This window comes from Lepus europaeus, chromosome 17 (genome assembly GCF_033115175.1).
Source record: "Lepus europaeus isolate LE1 chromosome 17, mLepTim1.pri, whole genome shotgun sequence".
In the NCBI taxonomy this organism is placed as follows: domain Eukaryota; kingdom Metazoa; phylum Chordata; class Mammalia; order Lagomorpha; family Leporidae; genus Lepus; species Lepus europaeus.
The window spans coordinates 10,881,322-10,908,628 of NC_084843.1; the positions used below are offsets into that span (position 1 = coordinate 10,881,322).

General features: G+C 49.7%; 1 non-coding gene across 1 annotated transcript; it reads right to left on the reverse strand.

Annotated features, from left to right (window-relative positions):
* Nucleotides 1-10,185: 10,185 nt before the first annotated feature.
* On the reverse strand, nt 10,186-10,292 carry LOC133776479 (U6 spliceosomal RNA). The gene has a single exon (XR_009868408.1). It is a non-coding gene; the product is annotated as a U6 spliceosomal RNA (small nuclear RNA).
* Nucleotides 10,293-27,307: the final 17,015 nt, after the last annotated feature.

The following is a 27,307-nucleotide window of genomic DNA, read 5'->3' on the forward strand; positions in this document are numbered from 1 at the left end:
GAGGTTGCGTCAGCCGACGGTTTCCCTCAGACCTCATGATTGAACTCCAGAAACTCAGTCAACAACTTAAAAATCACATTCTCTGAGGGTTTGGGTCTGGGTTTTGTTTTCAATGAAACGTTTTCCCTTGCACGTCTGAACTGGCCGGGCGGTCCAACGCACCACCCTTGATGTCATCTGTGATGTCACGAAGGTGGCGGCCACCCCTGGTATCACAGCCCACAAACTGGCCAGTATTCCATCCCTTGAATGGCTCCAGAGAGTTCTCTGGCTAAAGATTGGGGCGAATCTGCCAGGCAAAATTGACAAGTTGTTTCCCCTGTGTTAATAGTTTTCTTGTTTCTTGGTGGTTTCTTGAGGGTTTTGATGATCTCTCGGGAAGCAGAAAGGACCACCTCCATCCGGGCCTGTTCTGAGCGGTCAGTTTCACGACGATCCTCGGGCCCTTCCAGTCACTGGAAAGTCGCCACAAAACACACCAAACGCGGGAGTTAGAAGGGTTTATTGTTGGATGGGGGAAGCCAGAGGGTAGGAGAGGAGGAGAGCTAACAGAGATGAAAAGAGAGAAGGAAAAGGTCCTCTTAAACCTTTGCCCCTGGCGGGCAGGGAAGTGGGAATAGGGAATCCTATTAGGGTGGGGGTGGAGCTAACACCTGTGGCTGGGCCATGGGGTCGCCTGGCTTCCAGCAATGGTGGGGTGGGTGTGGGGCAGAAACCAAGATGATGGCGCTACAGATAAGGCTGCACCATTTTACTGTCACCGGTTGCCTTTGGGATGCTGTCACCAACCATTCTGGGGGACAGACCAAGGGGTCTATGGGAGTAGCCACGTAGATGAGGCCCCCAAACCCTGGTGCGTCTCAGGTGCAGGACTTTGATCTTGTTGAGGTCAGAATTGGGTTGTTGGTGGTGAATGAACCTGGATTTGCGATGGCTGAAGGAAGTTGCACCTTGGCCTCCTCTGAGCCAAAACCCAACAGCTGGTCTCTTTTATGGTTGGTGTTGGTTCTTGCTATCATGGATCTTGACCTTGGTTTAGAAAGCAAGGACTAGACCAAACCATGACTGCCTTCTGGTTGATTCAATGGAGATTGCATTTGTAACCCCAAAGAGCACCCCGAATTCTGGAAAGGGGATGGGGAATGGGAAGAATGTGCTGTGGAGCGAGAATGTTGGACAGGCTCTGTTTTGAATCCTAGGGCTATGACCATACCCTTCCCCAGGGGACACCTTGGACTAATATTGGGACCCACTTTCTTTTTTCTTTTTCTTTTTTTTTTTTTTTTTTAATTTTTTGACAGGCAGAGTGGACAGTGAGAGAGAGACAGAGAGAAAGGTCTTCCTTTTGCCGCTGGTTCACCCTCCAATGGCCGCCGCGGTAGGTGCACTGCGGCCGGCGCACCACGCTGATCTGATGGCAGGAGCCAGGTGCTTCTCCTGGTCTCCCATGGGGTGCAGGGCCCAAGCACTTGAGCCATCCTCCACTGCACTCCCTGGCCACAGCAGAGAGCTGGCCTGGAAGAGGGGCAGCCGAGACAGAACCGGCACCCCGACCGGGACTAGAACCTGGTGTGCCGGCGCCGCAAGGCAGAGGATTAGCCTAGTGAGCTGCGGCGCCAGCCCGGGACCCACTTTCTAACTCAAATTTCAGAGAATATTCTGGAACTTTCAGTGCTAACACATCTGCCCTCTTCCTGCCATCAAATTACTCCTGGAGCAAATGCTAATGCCTACCAGTCATTTCCAACAGAATGATTCTTATTTGTGCAAGTCTCCTTAGCAGAGGCAGGCATTTGGCCTAGCAATTACAACACCAGAACCCAACATTGGCATACCTGGATTTGATATCTGAGTTCTGACTCCAGCTTCCTGCTTATGCAGGCTTTGGGAGGCAGTGGTATGGCTCAGCTACTTACACTGCTGCCACACACGTGGAAGACTTAGATTGCATCCTTGATCTTTCTGCCTCTCAAAGAACTAAATGTATTTTTTAAAGTCTCTTTATCAGTTTTGAAGTTCAAAAACTCAATTTTGGAAAGTATATAGGTGATTAGACTCCAGGAACAAACTCAGGTAACCAAATACAGGAGACACTGATGTATAAACCCAAATGCCAATGCACTAATTTACCATAAGAAATACTCCTGATTGGGTCAGCGCCACGGCTCACTTGGCTAATCCTCCGCCTGCAACGCCAGCACCCCGGATTCTAGTCCTGGTTGGGGCGCTGGGTTCAGTCCCGGTTGCTCCTCTTCCAGTCCAGCTCTCTGCTGTGGCCTGGGAAGGCAGTGGAGAATGGCCCAAGTGCTTGGGCCCTGCACCTGCATGGGAGACCAGGAGGAAGCACCTGGCTCCTGGCTTTGGATTGGCGCAGCGTGCCGGCTGTAGTGGCCATTTGCGGGGTGAACCAACGGAAGGAAGACCTTTCTCTCTCTCTCTCACTGTCTAACTCTGCCTGTCAAAAAAAAAAAAATACTCCTGCTTGGAGATGAGTCCTCAGCTTGTGTCTATATTATGCTCTTTATATCTGAAGCCCTGAGCACAGAGCTGATGTTTATTGAATAAATGCTGGTGGTTGTTGACAATCAAATCCAAAGTGAGAGTCACTTTGTGTTTTCCTTCTTTGCTCAGTTTGCCTTCTACCACAACTACAGTTAAGCAGCAAGAGCATTCTTTGCTGGCCATTTTCCCCGGCTAGACAGAAGCAGGAAGGAAGCAAGTCCCTCTGGGGTTGACATAGCGGCTTCTGGTAGTTGGACTGTACTCTCCCCTGGGACTGCAGATGGATTTGTCTAAAATGGAGCCATCAGTCCGAGAGCTGGCTGCAGCAACCTCTTTCCAGCCACACTGAGTAATGAGTGGCGTGTTTGCCCAGAGTGGCTTCTTTCTTTCCAGGTCTTAGGCCACTCTTGCATAGATCTCCTGGACTTCATTTACCCAGGTCAGAACCTCAAGCATGGCCCTGGATCCCCTCTTCTCTCTGCCTACCCACTCATCGCCACATCTGCAGATTCTATTTCCTGCATAGTCCTTGTCGACTCTGTGACCTCTGTTTAAAAAATATTTTATTTATGTATTTGGAAGGCAGAGTGAGAGAGAGAGAGAGAGAGAGAGAGAGAGAGAGATCTTTCATCTGTTGGTTCATTCCCCAAATGGCCACAACAGCTGGAGTTGGGCCAGACTGAAGACAGGAACTGGGAATTCCATCCAGGTCTCCCATGTGGATGGCAAGGTGACAAGTACTTGAATTATCATTCACTGCTTTCCCAGGTACATTAGCGGGGAGCTGGTCAGAAACAGAGAAGCTGGGATTCAAACTGATGCTCTGATATGGGATGCTGCAAGCAGCACTTAGCCCACTGTGCCACAATGCTGGCCCCTCTGTGAACTCCACTCTCTTCAGTGCCACCTGTCCAGGTTACCCTAACCTCTCAGAGACCTGCACAATGGCCTCCCAATGGGTCTCTCAGGCTCTAATCTTGTCTTTCTCCAATCCATTCCTCACATGGAAGCCAGAGTGACCTTTGCAGGCACAAAATGCACCTTGCTCTCTCTCTGGTTAGAATTTGCCTCCCCATTGCCCTCTCTGTACCCACATCTGCCCTCCTTGGCCTGGTGTACACAAGACCCTCACTCCCTTCACCGTGGTGCACATTTTGGCTGGCCCTGTTGAACTGTATCACTCACAAGCTGCACCTCCCTTGCCTCGCCCCTGTACCCACTGCCTCCTCCACCTGGATAGCTCTTCTCCCCCACCCCCACCCACACCCTCCTCCCCATCATCATGGCGTCGCTCTCCTTCATCTGGGTAGTGTGCCCTTCTAGGCGTTCCCATACACATCCTGCTCCACCCTATCAATTGCACTGCATTATCATTGCTTGTTTGATTGCCAGGTGTGCTCATGGATTGAGTTTCTCGAGGGCAGGAGCAGAATCTTGAATCTTCACTGCCATTGTGTCCCCAGCCTCTAGCCCAGTGCCTGGCAAACAGTAGTTATTAAAGCAACAGCAGCACTTGTAATGACTGCCATTTATTGAGCAATTCTGGGTGCTAGATACCATGTAAGGACTTTATGTGGATCATCGCAGGAAGTCTTTGTAGTGGAGGTTGCGATGTGCTGCTGTCCAGAGCCCCTTCCAGGAAGGAGGGGCTTATTCTGCCCACTGTTGGGCATGCAGTAGGAGGACATCAGAACCTCATCTCCCTTGCCTGCCCAGCAGCCCTAGGAGGCACAGGCTTTTATTAAACTCATTACATGGATGAGGAACAGGCTGAGATGTTGAGTAACTTTCCCAGGTTCACATAGGTCAGCCTCAGTTGTTCTTTGGGGACCGACAGGACTAAAGAAAACTGCCTTGCCCAAGAACACACCTCTTCCCAAGGACAACCTGCATGCAGTGACCTACCGAGTGGCTCAAGGGCCCAGCCCCTTGGGTTCAACTCAGGACAGGCAAATGACTGTCCCAGGTCCAGAGTGCCCTCGGGGTCAGCAGCTGCTTTCTTTGGGGGCTGCATCACAGCTCAGCTCCTCTCTCTGCCCAGTCCTGCTTCTTGTATTGCTCTGAAAGGAACTCTCTGCTCATTTGTGATTCACAGAACCCTCCTCCCAGCAACCTCCTGGGCAGGCATCACTGTGCGGGTCTCGCTTTATAGATGAAGTAACCCAAGTGTAGGGATGTGTTGAGGTGGGATTTGAATTTCCGCAATTGACTCTAGAGCTCACCCAATTAACCAGGCACTCAATCAATACGATAAGCAAACCAATGGCTTAGTCTCACTATTCACCAAGGGAAAATTTTTAAAAAGCTGTCATTGAGAAGCACAGCTTTGTGCACATGGTTTTTCTCAATGCTGAGCACATGAGAGCCCCAGCCGACTGCTTTAGAACCTCAGAAACCAGCCTATCAATGATGGATTCAAAGCTGGCTGATGCGGAGCCCAGGTCACAGGGAACTGAAGTACAGCAATGATGGGCAGTTTTAAATGTGAATGTCACCCCAAAGTTTTCAGTGTCTGGATGATTTAATCCGTTTGTACTGGAACACATGAGTTGGCAGAGAACAGCCAGTTCTCCCCGATCTGTACAAAACTCTGATCAACCCAAGTGGGTTTTGTTTGCCTCTGGGATGTTATCAGAGTGCCTGCAGAGATGGTCACCTTCACCAGCTATCCCCTCACAGGGGGCTGCCATGGTGCACAGTCTAGACAAGGTGAGGCCAGAGCCTCCTGCATGGAAGCCACGGCTTCTGTTAAGGTCCAGATGGTCAAGTGCATTGAGAGAGAGGAACTGCAGGCTGTAGGTGTTAGCGTGGGGTGGATAGGAGTTATCTGTCTGGCTCGGCAGTGGAGACTTCCATGATAGGCTCTATAAATACACCCTGGTGGAGGTGGAGGGGAAATCAATAGGGCTCAGCTGGAGTTTCAGATTGCTGCACTCACTTTGCATCTGTTTGTTATTAAAAGTTAAAGTCTGTGCAGGCTTGAGCCCAGCCGCCCCGTGCTCTCTGCCCTTGTGTGGCAGGTACATCCTGTACCGAGCATCTGGGCCTTTAATCATAAACCATCCTGTTTTGCTATTTAACTCTCTGTGTTCTTCCCTGAAAGGAGGGCAGGAGTCAGGGCACTGGGGACTTTGGTGTTAAAAGCTAATTGTTTTTTTTATTTTTTATTTTCTAATTTTTATTTATTTGACAGGTAAAGGTACAGATAGTGAGAGAGAGAGAGACAAAGGTCTTCCTTCCGTTGGTTCACCCCTTCCAAATGGCCGCTCAGGCCGGCGCTGCACCAAACCGAAGCCAGGAGCCAGGAGCTTCTTCCTGGTCTCCCATGCGGGTGCAGGGCCCAAGGACTTGGGCCATCCTCCACTGCCTTCCCGGGCCACAGCAGAGAGCTGGACTGGAAGAGGAGCAACGGGGACTAGAATCCGGCGCCCATGTGGGATGCCGGTGCCCATATGGGATGCCAGTGCCGCAGGCGGAGGATTAACCAAGTTAGCCATGGTGCTGGCCCCCAGGCTAATTGTTTTGAATACCAGGCAGTGTGCAAAGCCTGTCAGGACCTGATGACCTGATCCTGTTTACCAGTTTTATTAAACCCCTTGCATGGGTGATGAGACGGGCTTAGAGGTTGTCTTAATACATTTTCTGTTGCTATAACTGAATATCATGGATTGGGGAATTATAAAGAAATAGGTGTATTCCTCTAGTTTGTGGTTCTGGAGGTCATAAGGCCAAGGCTGAAAAGGATAGCATCTGGTGAGCACTTTTTTCCCAGCGGGACTCTGCAGGGATGGGCCTCACATGGTGAGATACAAGCGTGCTCTTCTAACAAGACCACTGCCCAGACAGCCTATTGATTTGTTAATTCATGAAGCCATCATTGGGTTCCTACTTTCCTCAAGGCTGGGTACCCATGACCCAATTATCTCCCCAAAGTCCCACCTTCAAAATACCTATTGGTATTCATATGGTATCCCCATATGAATTTGGGGATTGTATTTTCAACATACAAGCTTTGGGGGTCCTGGAGGACGGGTAGCAGAAATAGGCAGTAACACGCCCAGGTTTATCCAGCAGACTGAAAGCAGGTCTGTTTGATTCCACAGCCTGTACTTAACGAGACTAAAGAGCCTTCCGCCGTTTCTCCACCCAGTGGAGCAGCTGCTCTGGGTTTGTTAGGTGGGAAGGCAGACCTCAGCCTGTGTGGGAGAGGGGCTGAAGAACCAAAGTGGGAATTCTGTGCAGTTGAGAGAGAGAAGTGTGGAAGCATGCCTCCTGGGAAGCAGACCAGCATTGCTACATCAAAGGCCTTGCCCAAGTCTGATAACCTTATTAGATGGGCCCCAGCCCTCCCTCCCCAAGCCTTCACCAGGGGGCAGCTTAGGGAAATTTTCCCCACCCTGTACCAAGGGGCTGTTAGATCCCATAATCCTCTGCTGATCAAAGTCCCCAGAGTAATGTCACAAATTCCATGTCCAGAAAGCCCTCCACCCAGCTGTATCCCAGGAGAAGAGGGAAGGGGCCTATAGCCATAAAAACTCCCATCTGAAAACAGACCAGGCTCTTGGTTCTGTGCCAAGATGCCCGCCTGGCCTCCCAGGTGTGTTCTTTTAAACTTCGCTAGCATAATTACTGCTATTCTGTCTCATGTCTTTATTTTTTTTAAGATTGATTTTATTTATTTGAAAGGCAGAGTTAGAGATATCTTCCACCCTCTGGGTTATTCCCGAGATGGCCACAATGGCCAGGGCTGGGCCTGACCCAAGCCAGGAGCCAGGAGCGTCATCTGGGTCTCCCACATGGGGGCAGGGGCACTTGGGCCATCCCAGACACATCAGCAGGGAGTTGGATGGGAAGTGGAGCAGCCAGGATGTATCTTAAGCGCTAACCCAACACCTACCCCTAAATGACTACTTTTTCTTCTTTCTGCACATCCTAACCATCCAGGTTGTAGGGCTGTTTTATCAGTTATGTCACTTTAGCTAAACATAAATGGAGAGATATTTTGTCAAGCCCCAAACCAATAAACAGTGATAGAAATGTAGGAAAGATGTGAACAATGTCTGATTTTCCATTGATTAATTCACTTCAGCAAACATTTGAGGCCAAGTCTGGAACTGCAAAAATGAGTGAAACAGAGACTCAGTCCCTGCCCTTCAGGGGTTAATGTCATTGCGGAGGCCAGAACACTGAGAACTGTTAAGTGACATTTACACCCTGGTCAACACACTAGGAGACACAGATAAAATGCTTTGGGAACCCCAAATCAGAGCTGACAACTCAGCTAGGGGATCCTGGGAAGGCTGTAGAGGAGGATGCACGTTTGTGCTGAAAACATTTTTGATCCATAATACCAGCATGCGATATGGAACTCAAAGACACCGAAAAGTACTGCAATTGCCGACTGGTCAGCTGCGACAAAGGTTCACATGGTTTGGAGGTCAAATGTCTTAAGGTCAAGATGTCCAAGGTGTTGGGGCAGGTGGCTTGAAGAAGGGGCTGGCGTTGCGGCATCGCGGGCAAAGCTGCTGCCTGTGAGGTCAGCTACAGGAGGTGGACCATCACCCATTCTACCCACATAAGATTATGAGTTACTTCTCTCTCTCTCTCTCTCTCGCTCTCGCTCTCTCTCCTTCTCTCCCTCTCTCCCTCTCTAAGATTTGTTTATTTGAAAGTCAGGGTTATAGAGAGAAGAGAGAGAGTGAGAGAATCTTCTATCTGCTGGTTCACTCCCCAAATGGCCACAATTGCCAGGGCTGAGCCAAGCCCAAGCCAGGAGCCAGGAACTTCATCTGTGTCTCCCACATGGGTACAGGGACCCAAACCCTCAAGCCATCTTCCACTGCTGTCCCAGGTGCATTAGCAGGGAGCTGGATCAGAAGTGGAGCAGCCGGGACTCAAACCGGTGTCCATATGGGATGCTGGCATTGCAAGTGGCAGCTTTACCTGCTATGCCACAGCAACAGCCCTGGGTTTCTTCTCTTGAGGAAGGAATGCTAGGTAGTAAGGGAGACATTAGCCTGTGTGTGTGAGAGGGGCTGTGGAACAAAAATGGGAATCTGTGCTTGAATGAAGGAAGAACTATAGACGCATGCCTTGGAAACAGAGCAGCATTTGCACATCACAAGTCTTCTTTTTTTTTTTGTTTTTTTTTGACAGGCAGAGTGGATAGTGAGAGAGAGACAGAGAGAAAGGTCTTCCTTTTTGCCGTTGGTTCACCCTCCAATGGCCACTGTGGCCAGTGCATCTCGCTGATCTGAAGCCAGGAGCCAGGTGCTTCTCCTGGTCTCCCATGCGGGTGCAGGGCCCAAGCACTTGGGCCATCCTCCACTGCCTTCCTGGGCCATAGCAGAGAGCTGGCCTGGAAGAGGGGCAACCGGGATAGAATCCGGCACCCCAACCGGGACTAGTACCCGGTGTGCCGGCGCCGCAAGGCGGAGGATTAGCCTGTTAAGCCACGGCGCCGGCCACAAGTCTTGCCCTTGTCTACTAACCTTGTTAGCTGGGTCCCAGTCCTCTCTCAGGGGTGGCTTAGGAGAATCTTCCCTTCCCTGTGCCAAGGGGCCGATTAGATCCAATAACACTGTGCTGATGAGGTTCTGGGAGGAATTTCGAGGATTCCATGCCCAGAAATCCCTCCACCCAAGCAGAATCTCAGGGCAGAGGGATAGAGGTGATAAGCCCATAACCAGATCTATAAAAACCCCAGTCTAGGGGCCAGCGTTGTGGCATTGTGAATTAGGCCACCACCTGTGATGCTGGCGTCCCATCTATGTGCCAATTTGGGGGAAAAGCATCCGAAAGTGACCCAAGTGCTTGAGCTCCTGCTACCCACATGAAAGACCTGGAACAAGTTCCTGCTTCCTAGCTCCTGGCTCTGGCCTGGCCCAGCCGCAGCGAACACAGTCATATGGGGAGTAAAACGGTGGGTGGGAGATCTTGCGCTCACTTGCTCTCTCTCTCTCTCTCTGTAGCTCTTTCAAATAAATAAAAAGATATTTAAAAAGCAAAAACAAAAACCAGTCTGATGCAGACCAGGCTCTCAGTTCTTTGCTGAGATGCCCACCTGTCTGTCAAGTCTTCTTTTCATTAAACTTGGCTAGTGTGCTTACTGCTAAAAACCCAACCCAAAGCAAACAACAGCAAGATGTTGGCAGGATTGGTACCTTCCTTTTTTAAAAAATATTTATTTATTTATGTGAAAGTCAGAGTTACAGAGTTACACACACAGGGAGAGAGAGAGGGAGGAGAGAGAGAGAGAAAGAGATAGAGAGAGAGCAAGCTTCCATCCACTGGTTCACTCCCCCAAAGCTGCAACGGCTCAGGCTAGCAGCCAGGAGCTTCTTCCAGGTCTCCCACATGGATGCAGGGGCCCAAGCACTTGGGACATCCTCTGCTGCTTTCCCAGGCACATTAGCAGGGAGCTGGATTGGAAGTGAAGCAGTCCGAACTCCAACTGGTGCCCATATGGGATGCCAGCCCTGCAGACAGTGGCTTAACCTGCTACGCCACAGCACTGGTCTGGATCGGTTCTTCTGAGGTTCAGAAGAAGATTGTCCCAGGCCTCTCTCCTGACCTGGGGTTTGCTGGGCACGTGCCCTGGCCCCGCCACCAGCTTCACAGGGTGCTCTCCGTGTGCTTGTCTGTGCCCAGTTTCCCCCTTTTCTTTTCTTTTCTTTTTTTTTTTTAAATATGGAACACTTCACGAATTTGCGTGTCATCCTTGCTCAGGGGCCATGCTACTCTTCTCTGTATCGTTCCAATTTTAGTATATGTGCTGCCGAAGCGAGCACAGTTTCCCCCTTTTCAAATGGGATCTGCCCCACTTCAGTACAACCTCATCTTAATTGCCTCTGAAATGACCCCGTTCCCACATGGGGTCACATTTGGAGGTACTGGGGGTTAGGACTTCAACCCAGGGATTTGAGAGGACACAGTTCAACTTCTAACAGGTACTCAGTGAAAATAAGTCTCCCTTCCTCTGATGTTCCCCAGGCTCCCAGCTCCCCACTGTAGAGGCGCCAAGGTCCCCAGGTTACTGGGTGTTCTTCCAGGGGCCCTCCATTCATTTATCAGCATCTACATGCACATTGTTCCCACCCACAAGTGAGGGCATTCCATGTTCCCTGCATCAACTTTACTGTTTCCACTTCAAATATCACTGTGGAAATTTCCATGTCGGTCCGTGCAGTCCGTCCATACTCTGTTAAGTGTCGGTAGAGAGGAACTGCCGTATTTCTTTAGCTGGTCCCCCTATGGGTGGACATTCAGGTGGCTCCAGCCTTCTACTATTAGCAACAATGCGGCAATGTGGCGGTCTTGGGCACCCGTGGTTTTGCAGGTGGGTCTGTTAGTAGCTGGAAGAGGAAGTGCTCAGTCTTTGGGCCAAGGCATTTAAAAATTGCCGATCTCTTGCCAGTTCCTCTCCAAGGAGGTCAGAGAAGGTCGGTCTTGCACGGCAGTGTTCAGAGCGCAGGTTCCCCACAATCTTCCTGGGCTGTGCGCAGTGAACACCCCGGTCTTTGCCAATCTGAGCTTTCCCTTGTGCTTTCAACGTGTACTCTATTATTCTGAGTGTAATTGAGCATCTTTTCATGTGTTCAAGACATTTGGAATTCCTTCTCTGAACGGTCTGTACCTATCCTTTGCCCATTTTTCTACTGAGACAGAAAAGGAAGGGAAGAGGTTTCTTGCAGATGCAATGGAGGGGACACAGCAGGGCCCAGGAAGATGGCGACTGACACTGAGAAATGGCCTGAGGCTTTCTGGCTCTCTCTGGTCCACTTGTCTGAGATTTCTGACCCCGGCCTCCCCTCCTCCTCCTGCCAGAACAGCTGCCAGCTCTGGAACCAAGAGAAACCTGGAAATTAAATTCTGGGCTTAGAATTGCAGATTTCAGCTCGGAATGTGAATTGTCTGAGTAACAACTTGGCTTGTCCTTGCTCCTGGTTCATCTCTGTTGGGCTGATTGAAGCAGCAGAGATGGAGGCAAATGAGAGGTGGGCGCTTGTTGCATGAATTACTAGTAGATGTGGGGTGTGGGCGTTTGGCCCAGCAGTTGAATCTCCACTTGGGACTCCTGTATCCTGTATCAGAATAACTGGATTCAAGTCTCAGGTCTGCTTCCGATCCCAGCTCCTTGTTGAAGCACACCTTGGGAGGCAGCAGGTGACAGCTGGATTACTTGGGTCCTTGCCACCCATGTGGTAGACGCAAATTCTGGGTTATTGGCCTTAGCCTAGTCCAGCCCTCGCTGTTGGGGCCATTTGGAGAGTGCACCAGTGGATAGAAGATCTCTTTCTCTCTCCTCTGAGAGATCTGTCTCTCCCCCTCTATTTTTCAAATAAATAACTTAAATTTTAAAAAAAATAATAGACTTGGAAGAAGGAAGATTGGAAAAGGTACATATATCAGAAACCGGTCAGGAATTTCTCCCCAGGTCACACACTGTTTTGCCTTTTCGTCATTGGCTAGTGCTGAGTGCACACCCAGAGGGCTGTTTCTGTCTGCACGTGTTATTATTTTAGAAGGTATGACCGAGGGTGCTCACGGAGTTGTTCGAGGTCTCTGCCGCCACGTGGTTCGCACTGTGGCGATCAAGCAGGCAATGGGGCATGCCCTCTGTTGTTTCCACCAGGGCCACAAAGTTGTCTCGAGAGGAGCTGGCGTGCCTCACTGTTCTGTTCTGCTGCTCCGTGGGAATCCACTCAGCACCTCCTGACAATAATCCCTGAGCAAGTCCCACGGAAGGCTTCCAAGGTATGTAAGCAGCTGATCTGTGTCTTCCGAGAAGGTAGACTCCAGCTGACACTATTGTGATGGTTAATTTTACGTGTCACCTTGGCTGTGCATGGAACCCAGGGGTGTTTCTGTGAAGGTGTTAATTGGATGAGATTAACATTGAAATCCATTTACTTTGAGTCAAGTAAATTGTCCTCTATAACAGGAGCGGCCTCCTTCAATGAGTGGAAATCTTTACCAGACCTCCCCAGAGCAAGGATTCCGCCAGCAGACGACCTCTGGACTCTACCCTGTATCTCCAGCCTGCCACTCTACCCTGCAGATCTTGGTCCTGTAGCTCCATAGCCTCCTGAATCAATTCCTTAAAATAAATCTCTCATGTCTTTGTCTCTCCTTCTTTGGAACTCTGCCTTCCAAATATAAGTAAATCTTAAAAAAGGGAGGGGCAGGAGGGTGTAGAGGGGACCATCACTGTGGTGTAGTGGATTAAGCTGCTACCTACAATGCCAGCATCCCACAGAGGCCTGGTTTGAGTCCTGCTTGGTCCAATTCCGATCCAGCTCCCTGCTAATGCTCCCGGGAAAGCAGCAGCAGATGACCCAGGTGCTTGGCTCCTGTATCCACTTGGGTGACTTGAATGGAGTTCCAGGTTCATGGCTTCAGCCTGGCCCAATCCCAGCCGTTGTGGTCATTGGGTGAGTGAACCAGTGGATGGAAGTTTGCTCGCTCGCTCTCTCTCTGTCTAAAACTCTGCCTTTGAAATAAATAAATAATCTTTTTAAAAAAAACCACCCTCATATATATGTATATGCATATGTACATAAGACAAGGTCTTCAGAAAATCATGGAAAGTGCATATTTGAGGGTGGATATTTGGCCTTGCTAGGGATGGTGCTGGGATAGCCCATGTCTCCATATCATAGAGCCTGGGTTCAAGTCTAGACTCTACTTCTCATTTCAACTTCCTGCTAATGCACACCCTGGGAGGCAGCAGGTGATGGCTCAAGTCCTTGGGTCACTGCCACCCATGTGGGAGACCTGGACTGAGTTCCGGGCTCCTGGCCTCAGCCTGTTCAGCTGTTGAGGCATTCGGACCTGGGGTGTGAACCCGTGGATGGGAGCTCGCTCTCTTTCTCTCTCTGCCCTCAAATAATCTTTTTAAAGAAAATGCAAATTACGAAAAATCTATGTGTGGACTTCAAATTTTTTTGCACCAAAATAAACTTACTTTTTAATTCCACTTTTCCACAAACTTTTCAGAATACCCTCATATATGCAAGAATCCTGCTGATTCTATGTCTCTGAAGGACCCTGGTTAATACCACTCGCTACTAAAGGGTTGCAGGGTTCTCAAGGTGCCACCCGACAGAGCATCAGGACAAAAAAGATGCCAACTGGGAGGAAGCTGCTAATTAGGGAAGCCTTGCGTAGCAGCTGGAGGCCTGCACAGCATTCTGGAGCTGAGGTCAAGTTTGAGCAGGTGGAGGAAGGAGGAAGGTCTTTCTGGGAGAGGGGAACATGTTTGCTCCCTAAAGAGTGTAGAGCCAGACCCAAGCAGGAGACCAGTTTTGGGGGTCACAGATGCTTCTAGCACTGGTACATTCCCCATAGCAGCTGCCACAGTTGTCACTGGACACTGATTAGTGGGAGTGTGTTTTTAACTCCTGTCTCTTTCTGTAGGCCAGAGTCTGATTTTTTTTTTTTTAACACATATGCAATCCCCATGACTACTTAATTCCATTCTTAGCACAGGTAGATGTTGAATAAATTTTTTAAAGATTTTATTTATTTTATTTGAGAGGCAGAGTTACAGAGAGAGGGAGAGACAGAAAGGTCTTCTATCCACTGGTTTACTCCCCAGATGGCTGCAACAGCTGAAGCTAGGCTGATCCAAAGCCAGGGGCCAGGAGCTTCTTCCAAGTCTCCCATGCAGTGCAGGGGCCCAAGGACTTGGGCCATCTTCTACTGCTTTCCCAGGCCATAGCAGAGAGCTGGATCAGAAGAGAAGCAGCTGGGACACAAACCAGTGCCGATATGGGATTCTGGCACCACAAGCAGAGGCTTAGCCCACTATGCTACAACATTGGCCCTGTTGAATAAATATTATGAAGTGAATTCATTTCCTGTCTTCCTTAACTATACTCTCTACTCTGTTATACTATTACTCTCTACCCTGTTCCAAGGTGTCAAGAAGTTGCCAATGGTGGCTATGTCTCCCCGCTTTCTTAATAGACAACTATATCACTTTCTTTCTTTTGTTCTCTCTCTCTTTTTTTTTTAGATTTATTTATTTGAAAGGCAGAGTTACAGAGAGAGACAGAGTGAGAGAGATCTTTCATCTGTTGGTTCACTTCCCAGATGGCCACAACAGCTAGGGCTGGGCCAGGCTGAAGCTAGGAGTCGGGAGTTTTATCCAGGTCTCCTGCATGGGTGCAGAGGCCCAAGCACTTGGGCCATCTTCCACTGCTATCCCAGGCACATTAACAGGAAGCTGGATAGGCAGTGGAGCAGATGGAACTTGAACCCGGTGTCCACGTGGGATGTCAGCACCCCAGGCTGCCGCTTAACCTGCTGGGCCACACGCTGGTCCCTCCCAGTACGCTTTAGAGTAAAAAGCCCCAGAATTTGGAGACAGATAGATGGTTTCTTTCAAGATCTCAACCAGATGATTTGCTTCATTCACTATCATTACGACAGCCAACTTAAAATGAACTGTCTTATAGGTGACTTAATTGGAGAAAAGTTCCAGACCAATTAATCTACTCTAAGGTGACAATAATAATAAACATGCAGTGTACCACATAGGCTCTCCTAAGAGCATATTCCTCAAGGATTCACTTAATCCTCAAATAACTCTAACGGGGAGCTGCTGTGGTTACCCCCATCTCACAGATGAAGAAACTGAGTGGCAGAGAGCAGAAGAACTTGCTGCAGATCACACAGAAGGTGTCGGAGGGAGCCAGGCAGGCTGGCTGCAGACGATGGATCCGTAACCACAGACTTTGCAACTTGGAGGCGCCTCTGCCACGTAACTGACCTCCTACTCAAAGCCGGGCCTCATCAAGGCAGCCCATTTTGCCGAGAGCTTGCTTGTGCCTAAGTCACTCTATACGTGCTGTTGGTGAGACACAAACTTAGTCCTGGGGCACTGAGATAAAACAGCCTGCAGGCTGGCACTCTCACCGCACTCCCTTCCGTGGGAATCCCAGTCTGCTGCAAGCTGTGTATTAGTGTGGCCTGCCCTGCACAAAGCAGGTTCTTTCCTGGGATTAGTTTCTCATCAGTTGGGAGGTTGTTCCTAGGAAGACGAGGAGTCCACAGGGAGACTTTTCTTGGGCTTCCGATAAAATATTTCCATTGTGCGGATGTGGCCTTCTTGGTGCTTAGTAAAGCTTTGCTTATTTTGGGTGCTGGTGGAATTATATGTAGAGGGATTGCCATTCAAGGAAAAAAACAGTCATTAGTTCCTCCTAAGCCTGGATGTCTTTCTGTAATTGAGAACACAGCTCTCCCAAAATCATACACAGCTCCTTGGGGACAAGACTCTAAAAGAGAAAGGATGCTCCCAAGCATCCTTGGTCCAAAGGGGCCTTGGGCCTGGCCTCTCTTCCTGGGTTGCTTCTGAGTTGGCCACTGGAGCCACTCACAGTCCTCATCCTTGTTTCAGATCTCTCCCGGTCTCTGCACAGCTCAGGAGCAGAGCTCAGGCACTTCACTGGCCTACTGGTCTCATCAGTGTCATCATGGCTGACCTCACAGCCATCCTGCCTCTCCCTCCCCCACAAAATGCCCTGTGTAGGTTCCTTCCCGCCAGAAGCGCTGTTCTCTCTTCCCTTCACCTGGTGAGCTCCATCTCATCCTTCAAGATGCTGGCAGGAGTCTTCTTTATTTATTTATTTTCTTAAAGATGTATTTGTCTGAAAGACAGAGACAGAGAAGAGAGAGATCTTCCATCCATTGGTTCACTCCACAAATGACTGCAAAGGCTGGTGCTGGTCTAGGCTGAGGCCAGGAGCCTGGGACTCCATTCAGGCTTCCAACGTGGGTGTCAGGGACCCAGGCATTTTGACCACCTTCTGTTGCTTTCCGAGACACATTAGCAAGGAACGAGATGGGAAGCAGAGCAGCTGGGACTTTAACCAGTGCTCTGATATGAGATGCCGGCATCTCAAGTGGTGGCTTCACAGGCTGCACCATGACGCTGGCCCCGGGAGTTTTCTTGTATGATGTTCCCCATCTGCCCCAGAAGGAGGGATCCACCCCAGCCAAGTGCCCCACGGTGCCACGGCTGTCCTCCAGGTGCTACACAGCCTTATTAGGCACAGGTTACTTGGTTATGGGGGTCTTCCTCTCTCAACACAGGTATCAATCTCTAGTCGTTGTCTTCCTTCTCTCTACTTGTGGCCCCTCTGTCCAGCACAATGCCTGGTGGGCAGTGGCTGCGCTGTGCAGGCTATACTTTCTGAGCTTGGTCCCACCCACTATCTCAGCAAGATGGTCCTGACCACAGCCCTGGTCCTATGTTTGGGACTATGCGAACCTTGGCTCTTGTGTGTCTGGATGCAGAGCCTCAGAAGCCCCCATGTAGGGGGCTGTGATGCGGCTGTGACCTGTGATGACCTGAGTTGACCGGAGAAGAGCCGGGATATCAGGCTCTGCTTTTAGGAATGTGAGCTCAGACGCATGGGAAGAGCTGGCAGAAGACAGGAAGGGTGCGGCAGGGTCACACAGAAAGGAGAGAACAGGAGTGAAAACTTAGGGCTGCCCGACCCTAAAAGAGCCCAGCATGGCCCTGGTTCTCAGGAGGCCCTGGAGGTCTTGTCTCTGGGAGGCCCAACTGGGCTGGATCCACTGCTCTTGGTTTCTGAGATCCAAGCACCCTCCACAGTAGCCAGCCTCAAGGAGGGTGCTGTCCTCATCGCCTTCTAGTCTCGCCCTTGTATACTCTGTCCACACTAAAGAAGGCTGACTCCTATGACCAACGGGACACTGCAGAAGTGAAGGCGTGACTTCCAAAAAACATCATTGCAGGCACTGCAGGTTCTGCCTTGCTGGCCTCTGGGGAGAGCCGGTCACCACGCTGTGAGGACACTAAAGGAGCCTCGTGGAGACATCCGAGTGGGGAGATGTGGAGGCCTGCCGCCCACCAGCACAACTCAGCATGCGCATGAGTGAACCGCCTGGGGGTGGGTCCTCCTGCCCCCACCAACGTGCTGATGGCTGAGACCTGGCTGACATCCCGACTGTGTGCAGCTCTGAAGTCAAAATGACTCAGCCTAGCCTCTCCCGAGTCGTGACCCGCAGAAACTGGTGAGATGACGAACATTTGCTGTTGTTCAATGCCAGCAAGTGCTGGGGGACACTGTGGTGTAGCAACAGATACTTATTTCTGTGTTTCTGTACAACAAATACTCCTTGTGTGAGCTGATGTGCAAATACAACCACCGGCCACGTGATGACGTTTCTGTTCATGGTGAACCACAAACAGCAGTGGTCCCGTAAGATTGCATTGCCTAAGGATGACAGCCTTCCTGATTTGTGTGCGTACTTTTGGGGGTGCTCACACAATGACAGAATCGCCTGAAGACACATTTCTCAGAACACGGCCCTGCGGTTAAGCAGCCCATGGCTGAGCTCACTGTTCATTCACTGATGTCTCCCCTGGGGTTGCTGGGTTCCCACCTACACCCTGTGGGCAGTTTGTGCCTTGGAATTAGCATCTGTTCTGCTGGAAGCATAGAAGAGGAAGAAATCTCTCTCTCTCTCTCTCTCTCTCTCTCTCTCTCTGTGTGTGTGTGTATAGGCCCATGTTGTGGCACAGCAGGTTAAGCTACCAGTTGCAACACTGGCATCTCATACTAGCATGCCTGTTCAAGTCCCGACTGCTCCACTTCTGATCCAGCTTCCTGCTAATGCACCTAGGAAAGCATGCAAGATGGCTCAAGTGTGTGAACTCCTGCCACCCACGTGGAGATCTGGATTGAGTTCCTGACTCCTGGCTTTGGCCTGGCCTGGACCTAACTGTTGCGGCCATTTGGGGAGTGAACCAGTGGATGGAAGATCTTTCTTTCTCTCTCTCACTTTGCTCTCAAATAAATAAATGTTTTTTAAAGGATATATCTCAGGGTTGGTGCTGTGGTGAAGCAGGTAAAGCCACAGCCTGTGGTGCCGGCATACCATATAGGTACCAGTTTGAGTCTCAGATGTTCTACTTCCAATCCAGCTCCCTGCTAATGTGCCTGAGAAATAAGTAGAAGATGGCCTGAGTGCTTGGAACCCTGCACCCACCTGGGAGACTTGGAAGAGGCTCCTGGCTTCCAATTGGCCCAGCTCCAGCCATTGCAGCCATTTGGGGAGTGAACCAGTGGATGGAAGACCTCTCTCTGTGTCTCTCCCTCTCTCTCTCTCTCTGTAACTCTGCCTTTCAAATAGATAAATAAATATTAAGCAAAGATATATCTCAATCACACATTATATATTTTGGCTATGTTATTGCTTTAAAGGGTGTTCATACATATCTCACTTGAGCCTGTTAACAATTGACATTGTTATATAAGCTTACAGCTACAGATTAGCTTTACATTGAGAATGTTTGCATTAATGCGTGGATGAAGCACACTTCAGTCCTTTTACTCATACAAACGTACACACACACATACACACACTCACGATCAATTGTTTCATTTGTTCAACACCAATAGTTCCTAACAGAAAGGAAACGTAAATTAATCTTGCCTTCGGGGAATTTACAATCTAGTAAGAGCATTAAAACTTGTATATCAATAACTGAAACACTGTTAAGAAGTATTTTTGGGGAATTTGCCCAAGGGAAATGAAATCAGCATATGAAATAACCCCCATTTTCATTGTAGCTTAATTCATAACAGCTAAGATATGGAATCAACCCATATGACCATCAGTTGATGACTGGATAAAGAAATTATGGAGGGGCCGGCGCTGTGGCGCAGCGGGTTAAAGTCCTGGCCCGAAATGCCGGCATCCCATATGGACTCTGGTTCTGGTCCCGGCTGCTCTACTTCCGATCCAGCTCTCTGCTGTGGCCTGGGAAAGCAGTATTAGATGACCCAAGTCCTTGGGCCCCTGTGCCCACGTGGGAAACCTGGAGGAAGCTCCTGGCTTTGGATCCACGCAGCTCTAGCCATTGCAGCCATCTGGGGAGTGAATCAGCGGATGTAAGACTTCTCTCTGTCTCTACCTCTCTCTGTAACTCTGTCTTTAGAATAAAATAAAATAAATCTTTTAAAAAAAAAAGAAATTATGGGGTATATACATTATGGAATACTATACTCAGCAGTAAAAAAAAATGAAATCCTGTCCTTTGCAACAAAATGGATGCAACTGGAAATCATTATGCTTAGGGAAATAAGCTGGTCCCAAAAAGACAAACACTATATGTTTTCCCTGATCTGGGGTAACTAATAGAGTATCTAAAATGTAATATATAGGCCGGCGCCGTGGCTTAACAGGCTAATCCTCCACCTTGCGGCGCCGGCACACCGGGTTCTAGTCCCTGCCGGGGCACCGGATTCTATCCCGGTTGCCCCTCTTCCAGGCCAGCTCTCTGCTATGGCCCGGGAAGGCAGTGGAGGATGGCCCAAGTCCTTGGGCCCTGCACCCGCATGGGAGACTAGGAGAAGCACCTGGCTCCTGGCTTCGGATCAGCGAGATGAGCCAGCCGCAGCGGCCATTGGAGGGTGAACCAACGGCAAAAAGGAAGACCTCTCTCTCTCTCTCTCTCTCTCTCTCTCTCTCACTATCCACTCTGCCTGTCAAAAAAATAATAATAATAAAAATAAAAATAAAATGTAATATATAGGAGTGAAATTGACGTTTTGAGATTCAATTATTGTTTACAGCCCTTGCCTCTACTATTTAGGAACAGTGGGGTTTTTCCTCATACTTTTTTTTTAAGATTTAAAAAATTTATTTTAGAGGTAGAGTTATAGTCAGAAAGAGAGAGACATAAAGGTCTTCCATCTGCTAGTTCACTCCCCAAATGGCCACAATGGCCGGAGCTGCCCTGATCCGAAGCCCGAAACCAGGAGCTTCTTTTGGGTCTCCCATGCAGGTACAGGAGCCCAAGCACTTGGGCCATCTTCTACTACTTTCCCAGGCCATAGCAGAGAGTTGAATTGGAAAAGGAGCAGCTGGGACTAGAATGGCACCCATGTAGGATGCTGGCACCAAAGGCAGAGGCTTAGCCTACTACACCATAGTGCCGGCCCCATACTATTACTTGAACTCTTTACTTACTGTAGGGTTAATCTTATTAGTAGTATAAAGGAAATGGAAAACAGAGTGCAGGTGGGAGGGAGGGTATCACTATGTTCCTAAATTTGTATATATGAAATGCATGAAGTTTGTATAACTTAAATACAATTTTTAATTAAGATTTATTTATTTATTTGAAATGTAGAGTTACGGAGAGGCAGAGGCAGAGAAAGAGAGAAAGAGAAGTCTTCCATCCATCACTTCACTGCCCAGATGGCTGCAACAGCTGGAGCTGCACCAATCCAAAGCCAGGAGCTTCTTCCGGGTCTCCCACATGGGTACAGGGGCCAAAGGACTTAGGCCATCTTCTACTGCTTTCCCAGGCCATAGCAGAGAGCTGGATCGGAAGTGGAGCAGTTGGGTCTCAAACCAACAGAACCTGTGTCCACTGGTGGCACTGTAGGTGGTGGCTTTACTCTCTATGCCACAGCGCCAGTCCCCAAATATATATATATATATATATATATACATATATATATACACATACACATATATACATACATATATATATACACACACACACACACACACACACATATATATATATATATAGACAGGCAGAGTGGACAGTGAGAGAGAGAGACAGAGAGAAAGGTCTTCCTTTTCCATTGGTTCACTCCCCAATGGCTGCTGCAGCTGGCGCAGCGCGCTGATCCGAAGCCAGGAGCCAGGTGCTTTTCCTGGTCTCCCATGGGGTGCAGGGCCCAAGCACTTGGGCCATCCTCCACTGCACTCCCGGGCCACAGCAGAAAGCTGGCCTGGAAGAGGCGCAACAGGGACAGAATCCGGTGCCCTGCCTGGGACTAGAACCCGGTGTGCCGGTGCCGCAGGTGAAGGATTAGCCTATTGAGCCGCAGCGCTGGTCCCCCAAATATATATATATATATATATATATATATATATATATAGACAGGCAGAGTGGACAGTGAGAGAGAGAGAGACAGAGAGAAAGGTCTTCCTTTGCCGTTGGTTCACCCTCCAATGGCCGCCGCGGCTGGCGCGCTGCAGCCAGTGCATCGCGCTGATCCGATGGCAGGAGCCAGGTGCTTCTCCTGGTCTCCCATGGGGTGCAGGGCCCAAGCACTTGGGCCATCCTCCACTGCACTCCCTGGCCACAGCAGAGAACTGGCCTGGAAGAGGGGCAACCGGGACAGAATCCGGAGCCCCGACCGGGACTAGAACCCGGTGTGCCGGCGCCGCAAGGCAGAGGATTAGCCTGTTGAGCCACGGCGCCGGCCCCCAAATATATTTTTGAAAAAGTGATTTTGCTGCTTTAAACCAATATGTCTTGGATGATTTTTTTTTTATTTTTTAAATGTTTATTTATTTATTTGAAAAGCAAAATAACACACAGAGAGAGGAAGAGATGCAGAGAGAGAGAGATCAATTTTCTATGGAAATGGCTTCAACAGCCAGGTCTGGTCCAGGCAGAAGCCAGGAGCCAGGACCTGCATCCTGGGCTCCCACATCAGGGGACAGAGGCCCAAGCATTTGAGTCATCTGCTGCTGCTCTTCCAGGCACAATAGCAGGAAGCTGGAGTGGAAGCAGAGTGGCCAGGATGCTGTCATCACAAGTGGTGGCTTAACCTGCTGTGCCACAACACTTGCCCACTAGGTAGAAACTTCTAAAGCTATAACACCTGGGACTAAGCCCTGGCCACAGTGGCCCAGGCTGGGCCAGGCCAAAGCCAGGCGACTGGAGATTTTTCCAGGTCTTCCACGTGGGTGGCAGGGACCCAGGCGCTTGGGCCATGATCCATTGCCTTCACAGGCCATTAGCAGAGAGCTGGATGAGAAGTGGAACAGCCAGGACATGAACCAGTGCCCATATGGGATGCTGGCGTCGTAAGCAGCGGCTTCACCCTGTAGGCTACAATGCCAGCCCCTTAATGTATGATCTTTCCTGCTGGAATATGATATCCGTGAAGGCAGGAATTTGTCCTTAACTCCAACACACAGAACTGTACTTGGCACATTTATTATACTGGGCACACAGTACATAACCCGTTGGTGAATTTCACTGAATCCTCACAAACGTTTTAGGTGTGGGTCCTACAATCAACCTCCTGGATTGGGACCCTGGCTCCATTACTGGCTGAGAAGTGACCATGGAGAAGTTACTGAGTGTGTCTGTGACTCAGTTTCTTTACATGAATGAAAGTCTGGCTAGAGGCCAGCGCTGTGGCATAGCGGGTAAAGCCACTACCTGCAGTGCCGGCACCCCTTATGGACACCTGTTCAAATCCAAGCTGTGGCCGGCACTGTGGCTCAACAGGCTAATCCTCCGCCTTGCGGCACCGGCACACCGGGTTCTAGTCCCGGTCGGGGCGTCGGATTCTGTCCCGGTTGCCCCTCTTCCAGGCCAGCTCTCTGCTGTGGCCCGGGAGTGCAGTGGAGGATGGCCCAAGTGCTTGGGCCCTGCACCCCATGGAAGACCAGGAGAAGCACCTGGCTCCTGCCTTCGGATCAGTGCGGTGCGCCGGCCGTGGAGGCCATTGGCGGGTGAACCAACGGCAAAAGGAAGACCTTTCTCTCTGTCTCTCTCTCTCTCTCACTATCCACTCTGCCTGTCAAAAAAAAAAAAAAAAAAAAAAAATCCAAGCTGCTTCACTTCCAATCCAGCTCCTTGATAATGCACCTGGGAAAGCAGCGAAAGATGGCCCAAGTTCTTGGGCCCCTGCACCCATGTGGGAGACCCAGAAGAAGCTCCTGGTTCCTGGCTTCCACCTGGCCTCAGTCCTGGCTGTGGCAGCCATTTGGGGAGTGAAAAAGATGATGGAAGGTCTCCCTCTCACTCTGCCTCTCAATCCCTCTCTATAATGCTGCCTTTCAAATAAATAGGCCGGCGCCACGGCTCACTAGGCTAATCCTCCACCTGCAGTGCCGGCACCCCGGGCTCTAGTCCCAGTCGGGGCGCCGGATTCTGTCCCAGTTACTCCTCTTCCAGTCCAGCTCTCTGCTGTGGCCCGGGAAGGCAGTGGAGGATGGCCCAAGTGCTTGGGCCCTGCACCCCATGGAAGACCAGGAAGAAGCACCTGGCTCCTGGCTTTGGATCGGCACAGTGCGCCGGCCATAGCGGCCATTTGGGGGAGTGAACCAACGGAAGGAAGACCTTTCTCTCTGTCTCTCTCTCACTGTCTAACTCTGCCTGTCAAAAATAAATAAATAAATAAATAATTGAATCTTAATATTTCTTTAAAAAGAAATGAGGGTCTGGAGACATTCGTTGAGCCACACGTGGGCTTTTAACTATATCCATCTACAGTTTTCAAAAAAGGTGGCAAAGGAAGGCAGACCGAGATGTGTCAGAGTTGTGCTCTTATAAAGGGAAGATAAGGCAGTCAGTCCACCTCTGGCCATGATGGTCAAGTTTGTGGACGACCCCTTGAACACAGTCTGTTCTGAACCAAGGTCAGCTGGATTCTAGCCACAATCTGCTTTTTTTTTTTTTTTTAAGATTTTTAAAATTTATTTATGTGAAAGGCATTGTTACAGAGACACAGAGGCAGAGAGAGAGGTCTTCCATTCGCTGGTTCACTGCCCAAGTGGCTGCAATGGTTGGAGCTGGGCCAATTCAAGGCCAGGAGCCAGGAGCTTTTTCCAGGTCTCCTACATGGGTGCAGGGGCCCAAGGACTTGGGCCATCTTCTACTGCTTTCCCAGGCTGTAGCAGAGAGCTGGATCAGAAGTGGAGTAGATGGGACTTGAACTGGCGCCCATATGGGATGCCAGCACGGCAGGCGGTGGCTTTACCCGCTACGCCACAGCGCCGGCCCCCACAATCTGCTTTCACTCCTTCCCCTCTCAGATGGTTAATGGTCTCTGGCACAGTGGCACCACTGGGGTGGGGAGATGGACTTGCTACTGACGCTGCCATTTTTGTCCCCCTTGCCAGGCAGTTTATAGCATGATTTAGAGACGCCAGGGATAGCAGGGTTACGACTCATGCTGTCTGCTGATGTAAACTCTATTTGGATACGATAATGTTTTTAAATAACCTCAAATACAATTATCACCCCAAGGATGGGGCTGGGTGAATGACTACAGAAATATCATTCGGATAGTTCATTAACTAATTACAGAGCGCCACAAACAGAGCCTACTGCAAGGCAGGGGCTGGGGGATGACTCACAGGGCTGAGCTCAGCGGCCAGAGGGTGTTCCTTCTCCCTCTGGCACCAGCATCCCAAGGTGGCTCCTTTTACTGGCAGCTCTCTGCCCTCCCTTGCTGTCTCCCTAGCTACCGTGGGAGGCGCTACAGAAAGCCTAGAAATACCTCCAAGCCACGGTCACCTGGCTTTGAAGAACTCATTCCTCTCCCTCTTTGCTCACTACATTCCTAACTGAAGGCAGAATCCCAGAGAGACTGGCCAGGGCAAGCAGGTGGCTGGTCACTCACTGAGTTAGGGAATCTGTTGAGTTTGCTGTCTTCGGAGGTTGGGCACTGCATGAAGTGTTTCCTAGGGATAGGAGGGCCTGGCTGCCCTGCTGCCTGGAGCCCCTGCCAGGGGAGCCTTGGTTCCCACCACACTGGCACCAGAGTGGCCACCCTCAGCTGGGCTGGCTGCCTTGCCACCAGATGACGATTTAAAAATCTGTTCATAGTTGCAAAAGTGTCTGCAAAGCACGTAGGAACCCTGCTACTTTGGAAATTCACTCTTTGAAGCTTAGTGTCATCGACTGCAACTGGAGTGGGTAATAGCTCTATCTACTTCAAAAAGCCAGTGTCATAGCACAGAGGGTTGAGCCGCCACCTGAAACCATGGCATCCCATATGAGCATCGATTAGGGTCCCTGCTTCTCCACTGCTGGTCCAGCTCCCTGTTAATGGGCCTGGGAAAGATGGCCCAGGTGCTTGGACCCCTGCCATCCATGTGGGAGACCCAGATAGAGTTCCAGGCTCCTGGCTTCAGCCTGGCACAGCCCCGGCCATTGCAGCCATTTGGGGAGTAAACCAGCAGATGGAAGATCCCTGTCTCTCCCTCTCGCTCTGTCAGTCTGCCTTCAAATAAATAAATCATTTTTTAAGTTATTGAATCAAATCATTTGCCGGAACATACGGTTTTGTGAGTAATGCTGGACAAGAAGCCAGGTCTCAGTGAATGTGCAAGCCACTGCGCTTGTTGTTGATCGACTCCGTGCACCGCTCACACGTGACCTCTGGAGGAGAGAGATCCAGGCCTCTGATCCTCTCCTCCTGGTGTGCACCTCTGTCAGCACTGGGCCCTTGTGGCCATTTGGCCAGCCTTGTGATGGCCCCAAAGACTGACTACTCAGACTTCCTCTTCCCAAGTTCTTAAACTAATGACAGCAACCCACTACCTCCTGCCCAGCACAGGTCTCCCAACAGCCCTGGCTTAGGATTGGCATGCCCTCTGCCACCTTGTTTTGAAAAAAGCATGCTTTAAGGGACACATAATAAGAGAATTGATGGTCTCTCTGTAACTCTGCCTTTCAAATAAGTAAATAAATAAATAAATTTTAAAAGAAATTCCAGGAGGGAAGAATATTTTTAAATATGTTCTGGCATAGCAGGTTAAGCCGCTGCTTGCAATGCTGGCAGCCCAAATCGGAGCACTGGTTTGAGTCCCAGCTTTTCTGTTTTCAAACCAGCTCCCTGCTAATGTGCTCAGGAAAGCTGTGGAGGATGGCCCAAGGATTTGGGTCCCAGCCAACCATATAGGAGACTTAAGTGGAGTTCCTGGCTCCTGACTTCGACCTGGCCCAGACTTTGCTGTTGCAGTCATTTGGGGAGTGAATCAGCAAATGGAAGATTTCCCTCTCCTTGTGTGTATCATTGTGCCTTCACATAAAATAAGTGAATAGATAAATCTCTCTTTAAAAGCGTATGAAAATGAGATTAAAAGATAAATTTAAGGATGTGAGTTTAGCCTAGCACTTAAGAAACTGGTTAAGACATCTGTGCCCATATCAGAGTCCTAGGCTCAATATTCGGCTCCTGCTCCTTACCCCAGCTTCCTTTTAATGCAGATGCAGGTAGACAGCAGGGATGGCTCAGTTGGGTCTCTACCACCCATGTAGGAGCTCTGATTGAGTTCCTGCCTTCTTGCTTCAGCCTAGCCCAGCCCTGGACTATGAGAGTATTTGGGGAGTGAACCAGTGGAGGGAGCTCTCTGTCTCTCTACCTCTTAAATAGACATACTTAAAAATTTTTTTAAAAGATATTTATTTTCATGAAAAAATATGAAATCTGTTCTTATGAGAGTCCTTCAAAAAATTTCATGAAAAATGAGTATTATGAAAAATCAATGTATGTATTTCACATTTTTTGCATCAAAATCAATAGCTTTTAATTACATTGTTCATGAAGTTTTTGGGCTTTTTTTTTTTTTTTTTTACAGGCAGAGTGGATAGTGAGAGAGAGAAACAGAGAGAAAGGTCTTCCTTTTTGCCGTTGGTTCACCCTCCAATGGCCGCTGCGACTGGCGCACCGCGCTGATCCGATGGCAGGAGCCAGGTGCTTCTCCTGGTCTCCCATGGGGTGCAGGGCCCAAGCACTTGGGCCATCCTCCACTGGACTCCCTGGCCACAGCAGAGAGCTGGCCTGGAAGAGGGGCAACCGGGACAGAATCCGGTGCCCCGACCGGGACTAGAACCCGGTGTGCCGGTGCCGCAAGGCGGAGGATTAGCCTGTTAAGCCACAGCGTCGGCCTGGGCTTTTTTTTTTTAAAGATTTACTTTATTTACTTGAAAGAGTCACAGAGAGAGAGGGAGACACAGAGTGAGAAAGAGATCCATCCATTCGTTCACACCCCA